The sequence below is a fragment of the Schistocerca cancellata genome, chromosome 1, assembly GCF_023864275.1.
Source record: "Schistocerca cancellata isolate TAMUIC-IGC-003103 chromosome 1, iqSchCanc2.1, whole genome shotgun sequence".
Lineage (NCBI taxonomy): Eukaryota > Metazoa > Arthropoda > Insecta > Orthoptera > Acrididae > Schistocerca > Schistocerca cancellata.
The window spans coordinates 574,422,766-574,439,190 of record NC_064626.1 but is presented as its reverse complement, the minus strand read 5'-3'; positions in this window follow the sequence as shown (position 1 = coordinate 574,439,190).

The following is a 16,425-nucleotide window of genomic DNA, read 5'->3' as shown; positions in this document are numbered from 1 at the left end:
GGCCCTTCCAACCTTTTACCTGAGGGTCCAGACAAAATTACTGAACAGTTGTGAGGCACTGCAGCAGAACACTGAGTAATGTTTATGAACAAAGATTAGACTGAGGATAGAAGTGACTGAACACAGTGTAAATAGTGAATCAATTGCATTTTGTGGTGTTTGTGAAGTGAACTGTAGTTGTTTTGACTTTTCGGTTGAATTCAGGGACGAATTCTTTTTGTACGAGGGAGGAATTGTAGAGGACAACGGGTTATTTTTAGGAAATGTGATGCGAAATTGTGATTTAATGTGTTTCAGTGTGCGATGCGCCAGCCTCATGGCAGACGGCGAATGAAGGCTGGCTGGCGCGTTATGCAGGTGACACAGTTTTGCAATGAGTGTCGTTATGTGTGTACATGCACGGCAGCCATCAACAGCCAGAATGCAGCATTAGCAGAACTACGCAGGCACGGGCCGCGTGTGGCGCGGTTCTGTTAGCCAACTCATTGAGAACATTCTAATAAACACAGTGCCACATAACTGGCAGATTCAGCAGTGGTCTGTGCTATTTAAGGGCATCAGAGGTGGGCGTCGGCATCGGTTCAACCGATTGGGCGTTCGGTCGCTGTTACATCATCGTCATCAGTGATGCTGTCCCAAGGACTGGCCGGTGGCGGGTGATGCCCGCTGCTGTACCAGCTACTCCCAGCATCATTACGAGCTGCAGCGTCTGCAGGAGGCAAGCTAGACCAGTCCTTATGCTGCTAACCTCCTACTGCCTGCGCAGCTGCTGACCGAGCATGGCGTCACATTCCCCGGGCTGCGCGCATCAGCACATCTCCACCACGGCACAAGCGGTGGGGCTGAGGTACCGGAAAATGTATTGGAAGAACCAATAATATAGAGGAAGATTGCTAAAAACAGCCACCTTCTTCTACCCAGCCACGCCCTATAACCCCGACCACGTTATCCGCTGCGGTCATCCTATTGCATACTGTAGATATTTCTGTTGAGACAACAGCAAAGACATTCCTCCATTGTCACCTGGATAGCACAATTTGCCTCTGCCCCACCCGCCTCCCCCCATCTTCTGTGACATCACTATGGATCGGAGTTTTGTCTGAAGAATTCCCCAGCTTATGTGGCATCCTGAATCATTATACAAGAAACTTCCGTCCTGTCAGCAATGGGATGGTAGAAAGATGGCATCTGAGTCTAAAGGCAGCTCTCATGTGCCATTGTGCGACATGGACAAAGGTCTTCCCCTTGGTTTTTTCAGGCCTTTGCACAGTGTACAAGCTGGAAATTGGAGCATCATTAACAGAAATGATATATGGAGAGCTGTTGCGGTCCTTGTCACTCGCAACTTTGAGACGAAGCTATAGTCACTTCCGAGGACACTCACAAAACACATCAGCTGGTATACTTCCTGGCAGTATAACTGAAACTTGGCAACAGCGCAGAATATGTTTGGCAAATCTGTGACCAACGAGTTACTTCCTTGATGGCACAGAACTGTCCTGCTAAATTCACATGCTATTATCATGTCATTTCAATTGAATACTGTGAGTGATTTTCTCTTGAGATGTGACATAAGGATATCAGTTAATGCTTTTGAGTCAACGAAAGTAGTTCCACACAGGAAATACAACTACTCTCATCTCTTATGTTGTGGTTTTTTTGCCATAACGGCTACTGAGCCAATAAGTATGTCAAAGGCCCGCACCTGTTCGCAGGCTCCTAGGTAATGTGCTTGCCTGTCAGATAAACACTGCCTTTGTTTGACTTTTGAGACTCCCTGAAAGCCAGATTTTTAATTCTTTTGTAGCAGAACTACAAGCAGGCAGATACAAATTCAATGAGGGAATCGTAAGACAACGCTCTAGCAAAATTCGTCTTGCTACTTTTAGTAACCCTTAGTGTCAAAACGAAAACCTTACGGTACTGCGAAATATATAATGCCACTTTTGTTTTCTGCTGACATATTTTTTGTTGTTGTGAATACGTAATTTTATCTATGAACTGCCACATTTTCATCATACTTGAGAAGCAAATCATGTGAAGTAGCACTTCACCAACTTGTTGGGAAGGTGGAAAAAGCACTACCCTTTCTAGATGCTCTCTGTATCTTCCTGGATGTCGAGGGGGTTCTTTGAGTAAGTGGTTAGAGATGCAGAACCTAGTGGTGAATGAACTCATAGATGACCTGAATGCGAGAGACTACTCTTGAAAAGAATAAGTAGACAATTTATTTACAATAAGACTCAGAAAATTTGCTAGTACTGTTAAACCTATGTGCACTGAACATTGTGAAAATGTATTTAAAGAAGAGCCCCACGAAAATTGGTGTAGTATTATTTATGGGGAAGCTTGTCCAGCACACATACTGAAAAATTATGTTTCTCGATGAAACTTTAGAGAGAGTTGTAGTGTGTCTATAGGTAGCCCTGAATGGAAAACTATTATGAACACCTCACATAAAGAATATGTTCCACTGTGAAAGATAATCTTATAAGCACTAGAAGCTGCTGTAGGGTGAACTGGGGTCTAAACCCAGTACGTACTGGATATACACCTCTGCAAAAAGACCAATGATAATTTATTGGCCTATAATATGAACAAAGTCGAACAGAAGGTGGCTGCTAGGGTGTCTGACATAGAGCAGAGACTGCCCTGCTTTCACAAACAGATGGGATTAGCAGAACATCCACTCCTGGGATGGATATTGTGGTGTCACTGCCAGACACCACACTTGCTAGGTGGTAGCCTTTAAATCGGCCGCGGTCCGCTAGTATACGACAGACCCGCGTGTCAACACTGTCAGTGATTGCAGACCGAGCACCGCCACACGGCAGGTCTAGAGACACTTCCTAGCACTAGCCCCAGTTGTACAGCCGACTTTGCTAGTGAAGCTACACTGACAATTACGCTCTCATTTGCCGAGACGATAGTTAGCATAGCCTTCAGCTACGTCATTTACTACGACCTAGCAAGGCGCCATTATCAGTTTATATTGAGATTGTTATTAATGTACCATCAAGAGCGATGTACACCAATTATGGATTAAAGTTAAGTATTCCAGCAACAACGTACCTTATTGGCTATATTAATTACATTGTCCTGTTCCAGACCTCATGCCAGTTTGCGTGAGCTTGAACGCGTGCATTTCGGCCTCCTCTAGCTACACGGTGTTGGCTCTTCTGCCAACATATTAGATATTATGCTACACATGCCTCCATTACACCTGTGTCTTAAAATGGAGGCACCGGCAGGGACATAAAGGCTAAAAATTGGAAATAACTGGATATAGTTATAATATATGGAATCCCAAATCAGTATGGCAATGGCTGGAGAAATGCCGACTAAGTATACAATAACTTTTAGCGGTTTCAATAAACCTTGCCTTGTAACAGTTGGAAGCAGGGAGCAGTGGAAGAACGAACCACTACACCGTGCAGGAGACATAATATAGTGGTTTACTGACAGGTCGAAAACAGATGAAAGTACCAGGTCTGGTGTACTGCCTAGAATCTTTTTAGGGAAGATGGCCACAGTATTACATGGTATCTTCTATCAGCATGTGCACAGAGAAGAATTAGAGTAGACCCTACAAAAATCGTAGCATCTACTTTTATTCAGGCATCCAAGCAGCTCTGAAATCTCTAACAGCCCCTGCAACTAGATTGAAGGTTGTTGCAGAATGCCATGAAGTATTTTCTTTCAGACATGTCTGAAAGAACAGACACCACACATATATCCATATACAGGCTGTTTCAGGAGGAATAGTAGATATTTTAGCAGGTGGTAGTACAGACGAATTGCATAAAAAAATTCCATATAAATGCATCCACTTTTTATTGAGTACAGAGATACAGCTGTTAGTACTTAACCCTATTAAAGTCAAAGCAAAGGCAAATGAGGATGTTCAAAGTTGATTTTCAAAAATTCCCCCACCAACTTCAATGCATTTTTGACTTCTCTTGATAACACCATGTGTAGCTCTTCTGAGGTCGTCTTTGCGTTCCTTTATGAGGGCTGCACTATTCATGATCCAAACGATCAAATCGGCTCTTGGGTTTACTTTTTCTTTGTAGACTTCGCCTTTAATAATCCCCACAGACAAAAATCCAAAGAGATAAGGTCCGGGGACCTTGAAGGCCAAGAAAAGTGCCCATATCTAATGATCCATCTTCTAGGAAATGTTAGGTTTGGATACTGTGTCACCTGACGACTAAAATGTGCATGAGCCAAATCATGCTGGAGGAACATATGCACCCTTGTAGCCAAATGAACCTCTTCCAATAACGCTGGAAGCTCATTTTCAAGGACGTGTAGACAACTGGGTCCTGTAAGGACCAACATACGAAACGAAAATGTATGCAATTTAAATTGGACACGTGCTATATGGCATTTTTTCTGCAATTTGTCTATACTACCATCTCCTACAAGATTTTCTATTCCTCCTGAAACATCCTGTATAATTACTCAGGTCTCGATGGGCCATCAAAAGTTTTCAGTGCTAGAGGCCCGTCATCGTCCGAAACCTCGCGGGAATACAGTGTGGCCGCGAGAGAGTGGAATATTGGACTGGGGGAATTCGCGTCTGATGAGGAACGTGTGTAAATAGGTGCTGCAGAGAGGTTGGCTGCTGTGTACCGATAGTGCCCACTGTCGGTGTTCGAGTCCTCCCTCCGGCATGGGTGTGTGTGTTGTCCATAGCGTAAGTTAGTTTAAGTTAGATTAAGTAGTGTGTAAGCTTAGGGACAAATGACCTAAGAGCTTCGTCTCATAAGTTCTTACCACAAATTTACAAAATTGTAAATCCAAAATACTGCATCTTGGTTCTTACAATATTGCATTAGGTGCGCACCAGTTAGATGTAACTGAAGAGAGACTCCAACTCGGATTGAGGTTAAGGGCGAATCCCAAGCGCATGGCCACGAACAATTGGGAGCAGAAACTTAATGTCATTGGAACCTTGTTGAAGGACCACGACATGCGATTGTTAGACTGACTGCAGAAAGTTCAGTTTATAAATACATACATACTTAGCAAAATATATCATGTCGCAGCAGTCTTACCGATACCACAGGTCACTGCACATAAAATATTAGCTGTAGCCTCTTGGTATGTGTGAAAACAAAATATCTTCAAAGTATCCTTCCACACGGCGACTTTGCAGAGGCAAACTGGACGACTTGGAATTAAAGACGTGCTTTTAAACCAATACATGCCACTAAGACAGGCATCATGAAACTTCTGTTCCTCTTGTTAGATCCTGGGGACAGGAACGCTCCTGTTAATCTTGCATGCCAACCTAGATTATGTCCGAAAGTACTATGGCGATTGGAGTTGTATAAGACTTCCACCAGGACAAACCAACGCTAGAACCGTCTATCATTATTATATTACCAGACATCATCTTCACAAACCAATTCTGGTAAATTAACCTACAAAAAACTGGAGGAACGTCTGGAAAAATATCAACAGTAAAATTCTACCAACTAGAGTCAGTGCCGTATGGTGCGACGTTGCAAACGAAACCATACCCACAGCGGAATGATTATGGAAAATCACATTGAGACCATCTCCATAAGGCGACAAATGTCAGCTTGTAGAAACTGTAGCGTACATCTTCTTATGTGAAAATAGAATCAGAATTTGGAAATGGACTAGGAAGAAATTAGCACTATCGACAGAACCGCAGAAAGTCATATACCGATAACTGAAGCTTTACAACCCGACTGGAAATGTTACCCGGCCACAAAGAATAACAGTTATTCGTGGCTTCTGTGACCGTTTGTGTTTTACGTCGTAACAAACAAAACTTAGAACTTAGAAGAGTACGTGTTTTATATTGCAGAAGAACATTTCAAGCAGAAGAAGAATAACAAATATAAGGAATAGTTTCAAATTTTTTTATCTATTGCTTTATGTGGGCTACAAAGAGGTGGACAGTTTTTTTGAGTAGAAGCAGAATACTATTTTTTAACTTTTTTTATTCCTGAAATATTCTTTTACGTTGGTTCTAAAATCAGAACTGTTCTAATTTGGCAAAACCCCTCCGGCTCTGTAATTTTTTTTTCATTTGTTGAAAAATATATGGCTTCCTTACAGACCTCATATGCATCCAGTGCATAATAACCTAAACTGTGAATATATTTCTGAATGAATGTTTGTTATGTATTTTTCCGTCACCCTTTTCACTATTATCAGTTATGTTCTACAAGGAACGCATGCCATTGGAGGCGGCAACTGTAATTTATTTTACCTTAATTACTACTTCAATTTTGTTCTACAATTTAAAGGAATATATGGGTGCAAACATGGAATACATGGGAATAATGCAGCTGCTCAGTGACAGGTGTGGGGGAAGCATTGTGGCGAGGCCTTGGATCTTCGACCCCTGCCCTCTGCCATCGTTGCTGTATTTCAACGCGCTGTGACAGTGTGGCCGTCGGTCCTTCAATATTTAAGATGCAATTGCTTTTTGTGGCAATATAGGTGATTTGCGAACATTTGTCTTGCCATCAATGTAACGGGACTTCAACGGCATCCAACCCTTAGTCATCGCTTTGTGCTGGCGCTAGCCCATGTCATATATATGCGAATCAGATTGTAGTTCATATTTAGTCAAATAACAAATGGTCAGTATACAATTATGCCGGCCGGGGTGGCCGAGCGGTTCTAGGCGCTTCAGTCCAGAACCATGCAACTGCTACGGTCGCAGGTTCGAATCCTGTCTCGGGCATGGATGTGTCTGATGTCCTTAGGTTAGTTAGGTTTAAGTAGTTCTAAGTTCTAGCAGATTGATGACCTCAGAAGTTAAGTCCCATAGTGCTCAGAGCCATTTGAACTATTTTTGAAGTATACAAGTATTTACGAACAGTAGAAGCAGGATTGCAGCGAACTGATCACTTAACCAAGAGCAACATAGAGTACCTGTGTAATGAGTCATTCGAGCTGCATAGCAGAGGGTAATATTTGTTAAGCAATTCATTGCAGAATTAATGTAACACCCACATGATGATCTCTGTGGTCATACTGTATGATTAGCAGTTCGTGAATGGAGTACTATGTTCATTAAATCGGATTACTCAAGCTGAGGCCAAATAAAGAGAAGCGATGATACCACAAGACTATCGTTACTTAAGTAGGTAGTCAGCACTAGATTATGTGCACCACCATTAACATTACTGTAAGCAGTCTGACAGCATAAGACCACCACAACTACTGACAACCTGAACCATTATCATCACGCAGTTGTAACTCGCAGTGATTACAAGTTGCTGATGTTTGTCAAGAATAGCAGAAGGCGCCTCTGAAGTTCCATTTGCATTACGACTAGGATGGAGAGGATCCTAAATAACAGTAATAGGTCACCCAGCAAAGAGAAGAGTCCACGTATTGTCTCAAGTTCTTGCAGTTTGCTATTAATGTAATTCCCGATGGTTTCACACTAATGGGTTCTTTTTGCTATTGGAATACTCATATTGGAATTATGAAAGTGTAATTGCTAGAATGCTCAACTACCTTAATAACACCTCATACTGGATTGAATACGACTCAGAAAGTGACGTTAATTTGACGTTTCCATCCATCTCCTGACGTCTTACTGAATGAAGTCTGAAGTGCACGCACAGTTGTGTTGTCTGCCGCATGGATTCTGTGAAGTGTTGTGGCAGCTGGCAGTCATTGCTGAATACATACATGTGCAAATATCCTCACTGCTTTAGGGGAATTCGTCTTTGTTGCATTTTTTCCATACCATAATTAGCACAATAACATAAGGCTTATTCTGCTGAAGAACTTGACACCCACAAATCCTTAAATAAGTGTCTCCTAGCGAGAGTAATGCATGAAAGTAAACAGACTGTTGGACAAAAGAATGGACAGCTCCCTGTTTTTGTGTTTCCGATAGCGCCTATGATAAGAATCTGGTGTCATATTATGTTTCAAAACCCTAAACTGTTTATTTTTTTACTTCATACTAAAACAAAAGTTATGATATGAGAAGAGGTATGACTTATATGCTTCTCAGGAACTTTAGTTTTTCGTGTTTATTTTCTCACTTCATACTAAAACAAGGGCATTAATATGAGAAGAGGAAATGAAATATACGCTTCCAAGACATAATCTTTCCTTGTGTGCTACTACTGCATACACGAAAGCCCTGCAGTTAATTTTTGTATGTTGGATAAATTTTGATATCACCTCACATTCCTTTGTGAGAAGGTTCCTATTTTCTTGGGATTCAAATAGATTGGACATTTCATCACTGGTTAATATTCTGATGAGTAATGACGTGATACCCGTTGCAATTGCTCCATGGCACCTCTGAGTAGAGTCTCACGTTGGTTACTATAAGAACACGCAGGCAGTGATATCTGCTCACTGCAGTCAGAGCCAAGGTGATTTCTTTCTGTTTATGGTGAAGTGTCTGCTGCAGTGTCCACGCTCAGCCAACATAAACAAAGCACAGCGGCATTGGGCACTGCTAATCGCTGTACTTGTCGCGAACCTCAACAACAAGACTGCACTGTCTCTGCTAACGATACTATGGAGTTAATACATCTTACTTAACGTAACATGCTGGATGTGGGTTGGGTAAAAATTCAGTTTGTAACACACACAGTCATTGATTCCAGTGAGGGTGACAACTACTGTGTGTTGAACAACACATGCACCAGTCAATTCCTCAGTTGGCGTCGAGTGGATGATACCTTGTATTGCAAGAATTGTAAGGAGGAGAATGAAAGTAAATAGACTTTTATGCTAAAGAGCTGTGACAAAGCAAAACTTAACCAATTATCAGATAACTGTCCACATGGTTTTGTCGATGAGTATACTTTTAGTAACCAACCCACCAACGATCATTACATAAGATTTCTCGTAGGCATAGGGCACTGATTTCATTAAGTCGTCGACAGTGTAGTGTGATGGTTTACTTCCCACCATACATTTTCTATATTTGTCCAAAGGTGGCTTGCATTTGTAGGTCCACATGGCAATGACCTCGTTACCTCTGCCCACATATTCTCTATCTGGCTCATGTCTGGTGATCGTGGAACAAACAGCAACAGCTTTATCCTCTCTTGGCCCTGAAACCAATCTCGCACTGCTCTGCTATGATGGATGGGGCTCTGTTCCTGTAAATAAACTGTTTTCTCATTAGTTCATGTTGTTGTTGTTGTTGTTGTGGTCTTCAGTCCTGAGACTGGTTTGATGCAGCTCTCCTTGCTACTCTATCCTGTGCAAGCTTCTTCATCTCCCAGTACCCACTGCAGCCTACATCCTTCTGAATCTGCTTAGTGTATTCATCTCTTGGTCTCCCTCTATGATTTTTACCCTCTACGCTGCCCTCCAATACTAAACTGGTGATCCCTTGATGCCTCAGAACATGTCCTACCAACCAATCCTTTCTTCTAGTCAAGTTGTGCCACAAACTTCTCTTCTCCCCAATCCTATTCAATACTTCCCAGCATTCTTCTGTAGCACCACATTTCGAAAGCTTCTATTCTCTTCTTGTCTAAACTATTTATTGTCCATGTTTCACTTCCATACATGGCTACACTCCATTCAAATACTTTCAGAAACGACTTCCTGACACTTACACCTACACCTGATGTTAACAAATTTCTCTTCTTCAGAAATGCTTTCCTTGCCATTGCCAGTCTACATTTTATATCCTCTCTCCTTCAACCATCATCAGTTATTTTGCTCCCCAAATAGCAAAACTCCTTTACTACTTTAAGCGTCTCATTTCCTAATCTAATTCCCTCAGCATCATCAGACTTCATTCGACCACATTCCATTATCCTCGTTTTGCTTTTGTTGATGTTCATCTTATACCCTCCTTTCAAGACACTGTCCATTCCATTCAAATGCTCTTCCCAGTCCTTTGCTGTATCTGACAGAATCACAATGTCATTGGTGAACCTCAAAGTTTTTATTTCTTCTCCATGGATTTTAATACCTACTCCGAACTTTTCTTTTGTTTCCTTTACTGCTTGCTCAATATACAGATTGAATAGCATCGGGGGGAGGCTACAACCCTGTCTCACTCCCTTACTGACCACTTCTTCCCTTTCATGTCCCTCAACTCTTATAACTGCCATCATGTTTCTGTACAAATTGTAAATAGCCTTTCATTCCCTGTATTTTACCCCTGCCACCTTCAGAATTTGAAACATTGTCAAAAGCTTTCTCTAAGTCTACAAATGCTAGAGATGTAGGTTTGCCTTTCCTTAATCTTTCTTCTAAGATAAGTCATAGGGCCAGTATTTCCTCACATGTTCCAACATTTCTATGGAATCCAAACTGATCTTCCCCGAGGTCGGCTCCTACCAGTTTTTCCATTCGTCTGTAAAGAATTCGCGTCAGTATTTTGCAGCTGTGACTTATTAGACTGATAGTTCGGTAATTTTCATATCTGTCAACACCTGCTTTCTTTGGGATTGGAATTATTATATTCTTCTTGAAGTCTGAGGGAATTTCGCCTGTCTCATACATCTTGCTCACCAGATGGTTGAGTTTTGTCAGGACTGGCTCTCCCAAGGCTGTCAGTAGTTCTAATGGAATGTTGTCTACTCCAGGGGCCTGGTTTCGACTTAGGTCTTTCAGTGATCTGTCAAACCCTTCATGCAGTATCATATCTCCCATTTCATCTTCATCTACATGCTCTTCCATTTCCATAATATTGTCTACAAGAACATCGCCCCTGTATAGACCCTCTATATATTCCTTCCACCTTTCTGCTTTCCCTTCTTTGCTTAGAACTGGGTTTCCATCTGAGCTCTTGATATTCATACAAGTGGCTCTCTTTTCTCCAAAGGTCTCTTTAATTTTCCTGTAGGCAGTACCTATCTTACCCCTAGTGAGATAAGCCTCTACATCCTTACATTTGTCCTCTAGCCATCCCTCCTTAGCCATTTTGCACTTCCTATCGATCTCATTTTTGAGACGTTTCTATTCGTTTTTGCCTGCTTCATTTACTGCATTTTTGTATTTTCTCCTTCCATCAATTAAATTCAGTATCTCTTCTGTTACCCAAGGATTTCTACTCGCCCTCGTCTTTTTACCTACTTGATCCTCTCCTGCCTTCACTATTTCATACCTCAAAGCTACCCATTCTTCTTCTACTGTATTTCTTTCCCCCATTCCTGTCAAATGTTCCCTTATGCTCTCCCTGAAACTCTGTACAACCTCTGGTTTAGTCAGTTTATCCAGGTCCCATCTCCTTAAATTCGCACCTTTTTGCAGTTTCTTCAGTTTTAATCTACAGTTAATAACCAATAGTTGGTGGTCAGAGTCCACATCTGCCCCTGGAAATGTCTTACAATTTAAAACCTGGTTCCTAAATCTCTGTCTTACCATTCTATAATCTATCTGAAACCTTCTAGTATCTCCAGGTTTCTTCCATTTATACAACCTTCTTTCATGATTCTTGAACCAAGTGTTAGCTATGATTACATTATGCTCTGTGCAAAATTCTACCAGGCGGCTTCCTCTTTCATTTCTTAGCCCCAGTCCTTATTCACCTACTACGTTTCCTTCTCTTCCTTTTCCTACTGTCAAATTCCAGCCACCCATGACTATTAAATTTTTGTCTCCCTTCACTACCTGAATAATTTCTTTTATTTCATCATACATTTCTTCAATTTCTTCATCATCTGCAGAGCTAGTTGGCATATAAACTTGTACTACTGTAGTAGGCATGGGCTTCGTGTCTATCTTGGCCACAATAATGTGTTGACTATGCTGTTTGTAGTACCTTACCTGTATTCCTATTTCCCTATTAATTATTAAACCTACTCCTGCATTACCCCTATTTGATTTTGTATTTATAACCCTGTATTCACCTGACCGAAAGTCTTGTTCCTCCTGCCACCAAACTTCACTAATTCCCACTATATCTAACTTTAACCTATCCATTTCCCTTTTTAAATTTTCTAATCTACCTGCCTGATTAAGGGATCTGACATTCCATGCTCCGATCCGTAGAGTGCCAGTTTTCTTTCTCCTGATAACGACGTCCTCTTGAGTAGTTCCCGCCCGGAGATCCGAATGGGGGACTATTTTACCTACGGAATATTTTACCCAAGAGGACGCCATCATCATTTTATCATTCAGTAAAGCTGCATGCCCTTGGGAAAAATTATGGTTTATTTATATTTAAATAACGTGTTTGTAATAAGCACATTGGATTATTATTTTCGACAGTGTTTAAAAATTCAGGCTCTGTCATAGATAAGTGATCTACATTCAACAGTCCAATTAAGAATGTGGTTTACCCAGCCTATCATATAATGAGAGACGTAGTCGGATATCCACATTAAGACTGACTGGCTGAATCCGATTAGAACGGTCTGGTATCAAAATGGAATTACAGAAATTGTATAAGTCGAACACTGTATTGCAACAATGCTGCACACATAAATTCCTATGATCGAGTAACAGGTAGCAACTGTCTAAGATAAAGTGAGAAATATGTCTACTAGCAGCAATGTAATATAATTATAACCCATATTTATGTGATGGACATACTGAATCGAACAATACACATCTATTTCAGTGGTGGGAAGATACACCATATAGGATTTGCTGATGACATAATGACAATAATAATAATAATAATAACCAGATTAAGAGTAGAATATACCAAGGAGACTCATTAAGTCCTTTCTGGTTCTGCCTTGCTCTGAACCCACTATCCAGCATGCTAAATAATACAAATTATGGATACAATATTACTGGAACATACCCACACAAAATCACACATTTGCTATACATGGATGATCTAAAACTACTGGCAGCAACAAATCAACAACTCAACCAATTACTAAAGATAACAGAAGTATTCAGCAATGATATAAATATGGCTTTTGGAACAGACAAATGTAAGAAAAATAGCATAGTCAAGGGAAAACACACTGAACAAGAAGATTACATATTGGATAACCACAGGGACTGCATAGAAGCGATGGAAAAAACAGATGCCTATAAATATCTAGGAATAGATAATACAAATATTAAAGAACTAAAAGAAAAATATAGACAAAGACTAACAAAAATACTGAAAACAGAATTGACAGCAAGAAACAAGACAAAAGCTATAAATACTTATGCTATACCAATATTGACCTACTCATTTGGAGTAGTGAAATGGAGTAACACAGACCTAGAAGCACTCAATACACTTACACGATCACAATGCCACAAATATAGAATACATCACATACATTCAGCAACAGAAAGATTCACATTACGCAGGAAGAAAGGAGGAAGGGGATTTATTGACATAAAAAACCTACATTATGGACAGGTAGACAATTTAAGAAAATTCTTTCTAGAACGAGCAGAAACTAGCAAAATACACAAAGCAATCACTCATATAAATACATCGGCTACACCACTGCAATTTCATAACCACTTCTACAACCCTTTAGATCACATAACATCAACAGATACAAAGAAAGTAAATTGGAAAAAGAAAACACTACATGCCAAGCACCCGTATCATCTAACACAGCCACACATCGATCAAGACGCATCCAACGCGTGGCTAAGAAAAGGCAATATATACAGTGAGACGGAAGGATTCATGATTGCAATACAGGATCAAACAATAAACACCAGATGTTACAGCAAGCATATTATTAAAGATTCCAATACTACAACAGATAAATGCAGACTTTGCAAACAACAAATAGAAACAGTAGATCACATTAAAAGCGGATGTACAGTACTAGCAAATACAGAATACCCCAGAAGACATGACAATGTAACAAAACTAATACATTAACAACTTGCCATACAACATAAATTAATAAAACAACACGTTCCCACATACAAGTATGCACCACAAAACGTACTGGAGAATGATAAACACAAATTATACTGGAACAGAACCATTATAACAGATAAAACAACACCACATAACAAAGCTGACATCATACTCACCAATAAAAAGAAGAAATTAACACAACTAATCGAAATATTCAAACCCAATACAACAAATATACAGAAGAAAACAGGAGAAAAAATTGAAAAATACATCCAACTGGCTGAGGAAGTCAAGGACATGTGGCATCAGGATAAAGTTGACATTATACCAATTATACTATCAACTACAGGAGTCATACCACACATTATCCACCGGTACATCGACACAATACAGCTACATCCAAACTTGTATATACAACTACAGAAATCTGTAATTATTGATACATGTTCAATTACCCAAAAGTTCCTAAATGCAATGTAACATATACCGTACAGTTAAAAGGAAGTGACGCTTGATCAAGGTCCGTGTCACTTTCCTTTTTTGACCAGACACAACGTCTGAGAAAAGAAAGAATGATGATGATAATAATAATAATAATAATAATAATAATAATAATCCCATGTGGCGGATAGGGGAAACCCTCCCCCATATGAGTGGTACCGAGGAAATCAAATTCTTGGGGTGAACCAAATACCAACACAATCCTGAACGGCTACTCAATCCGTTGAACCCAAAATCCAGACACGTCTGAGTGAAAATCACCGCTGCTCTGGTCACCGTCTGTTAGCTCAATGAGCTTGGCTGAAAATATTTGGTTGCAAAGGCTTCAACACCCTAGGATCCTGTCCAGTCCTGGAATCACCCAGGCCAAAACAATGAAACACAAGCAAACATGAACTATACAAGCAAAGTCAACTTTACCCCAGGTGGTACACAACCTGCCTGTTGACAGGCGGCAGTTGGATTTTCGGATTCTGGGTAGTCCAGGTTAGCACGGCAGAGAATATTGAAGATCTCTGTTAAATTTTCCTACAATCAGAAACATGCATTTGAAAACTAAACATCGATACGTTGATCCAAACATGAAAACTAAATAATCTCACAAAAGAAATCGACCGACAAAAAATTCTCATCCGTGCTCTTCAAGAACCACGACTAACTGACAATGAAACCTTGCATTACGGAAACCATTGAATCTTCAAGAGCAAAATACAACAATACCAATCTTCAGCATTGCATTTCTCGAACACAGATCTATCATCAACTCTGTCGAAGATATCACACCCATCAACAATCAAATGGTTCAAATGGCTCTGAGCACTATGGGACTTAACAGTGAGAGGTCATCAGTCCCCTAGAACTTAGAACTATGAACGCGGCACGACGCTGTCAGTGTATGTATCAACTGTCATTTTTTAATTTGAAGTTCTAGTTATCATCTTGCAGTTAAGCATTGCATTTTGCATACTTGAAAATCATGAATTTCGAATAGATTTCCCCACCATGTTATAGTTCTGGGTGGAGATTTTAATTTGCCGGATATGGACTGGGAGACTCAAACGTTCATAACGGGTGGCAGGGACAAAGGATCCAGTGAAATTTTTTTAAGTGCTTTATCTGAAAACTACCTTGAGCAGTTAAACAGAGAACCGCCTCGTGGCGATAACATATTAGTCCTTCTGGTGACAAACAGACCCGAACTATTTGAAACAGTTAACGCAGAACAGGGAATCTCGATCACAAAGCGGTTACTGCATCGATGATTTCAGCCGTAAACAGAAATATTAAAAGAGGTAGGAAGATTTTTCTGTTTAGCAAAATTGACAAAAAGCAGATTACAGAGTACCTGACGGCTCAACACAAAAGTTTTGTCTCAAGTACAGATAGTGTTGAGGATCAGTGGACAAAGTTCAAAACCATCGTACAATATGCGTTAGATGAGTATGTGCCAAGCAAGATCGTAAGAGATGGAAAAGAGCCACCGTGGTACAACAACCGAGTTAGTAAACTGCTGTGGAAGCAAAGGGAACTTCACAGCAAACATAAACATAGCCAATGCCTCGCAGACAAACAAAAATTACAGGAAGCGAAATGTAGTGTGAGGAGGGCTATGCGAGAGGCATTCAATGAATTCGAAAGTAAAGTTCTATGTACTGACTTGGCAGAAAATCCTTATGTCAAATCTTATGTCAAAGCGGTAGGTGGATCAAAACAAAATGTCCAGACACTCTGTGACCAAAATGGTACTAAAACAGAGGATGACAGACTAAAGGCCAAAATACTAAATGTCTTTTTCCAAAGCTGTTTCACAGAGGAAGACTGCACTGTAGTTCCTTCTCTAGATTGTCGCACAGATGACAAAATGGTAGATATCGAAATAGACGACAGAGGGATAGAGAAATAATTAAAATCGCTCAAAAGAGGAAAGGCCGCTGGACCTGAGGGGATACCAGTTTGATTTTACACAGAGTACGCGAAGGAACTTGCCCCCCTTCTTGCAGTGGTGTACCGTAGGTCTCTAGAAGAGCGTAGTGTTCCAAAGGATTGGAAAAGGGCATAGGTCATCCCCGTTTTCAAGAAGGGACGTCGAACAGATTTGCAGAACTATAGACCTATATCTCTAACGTCGATCAGTTGTAGAGGGCCATAGACACGGGTTC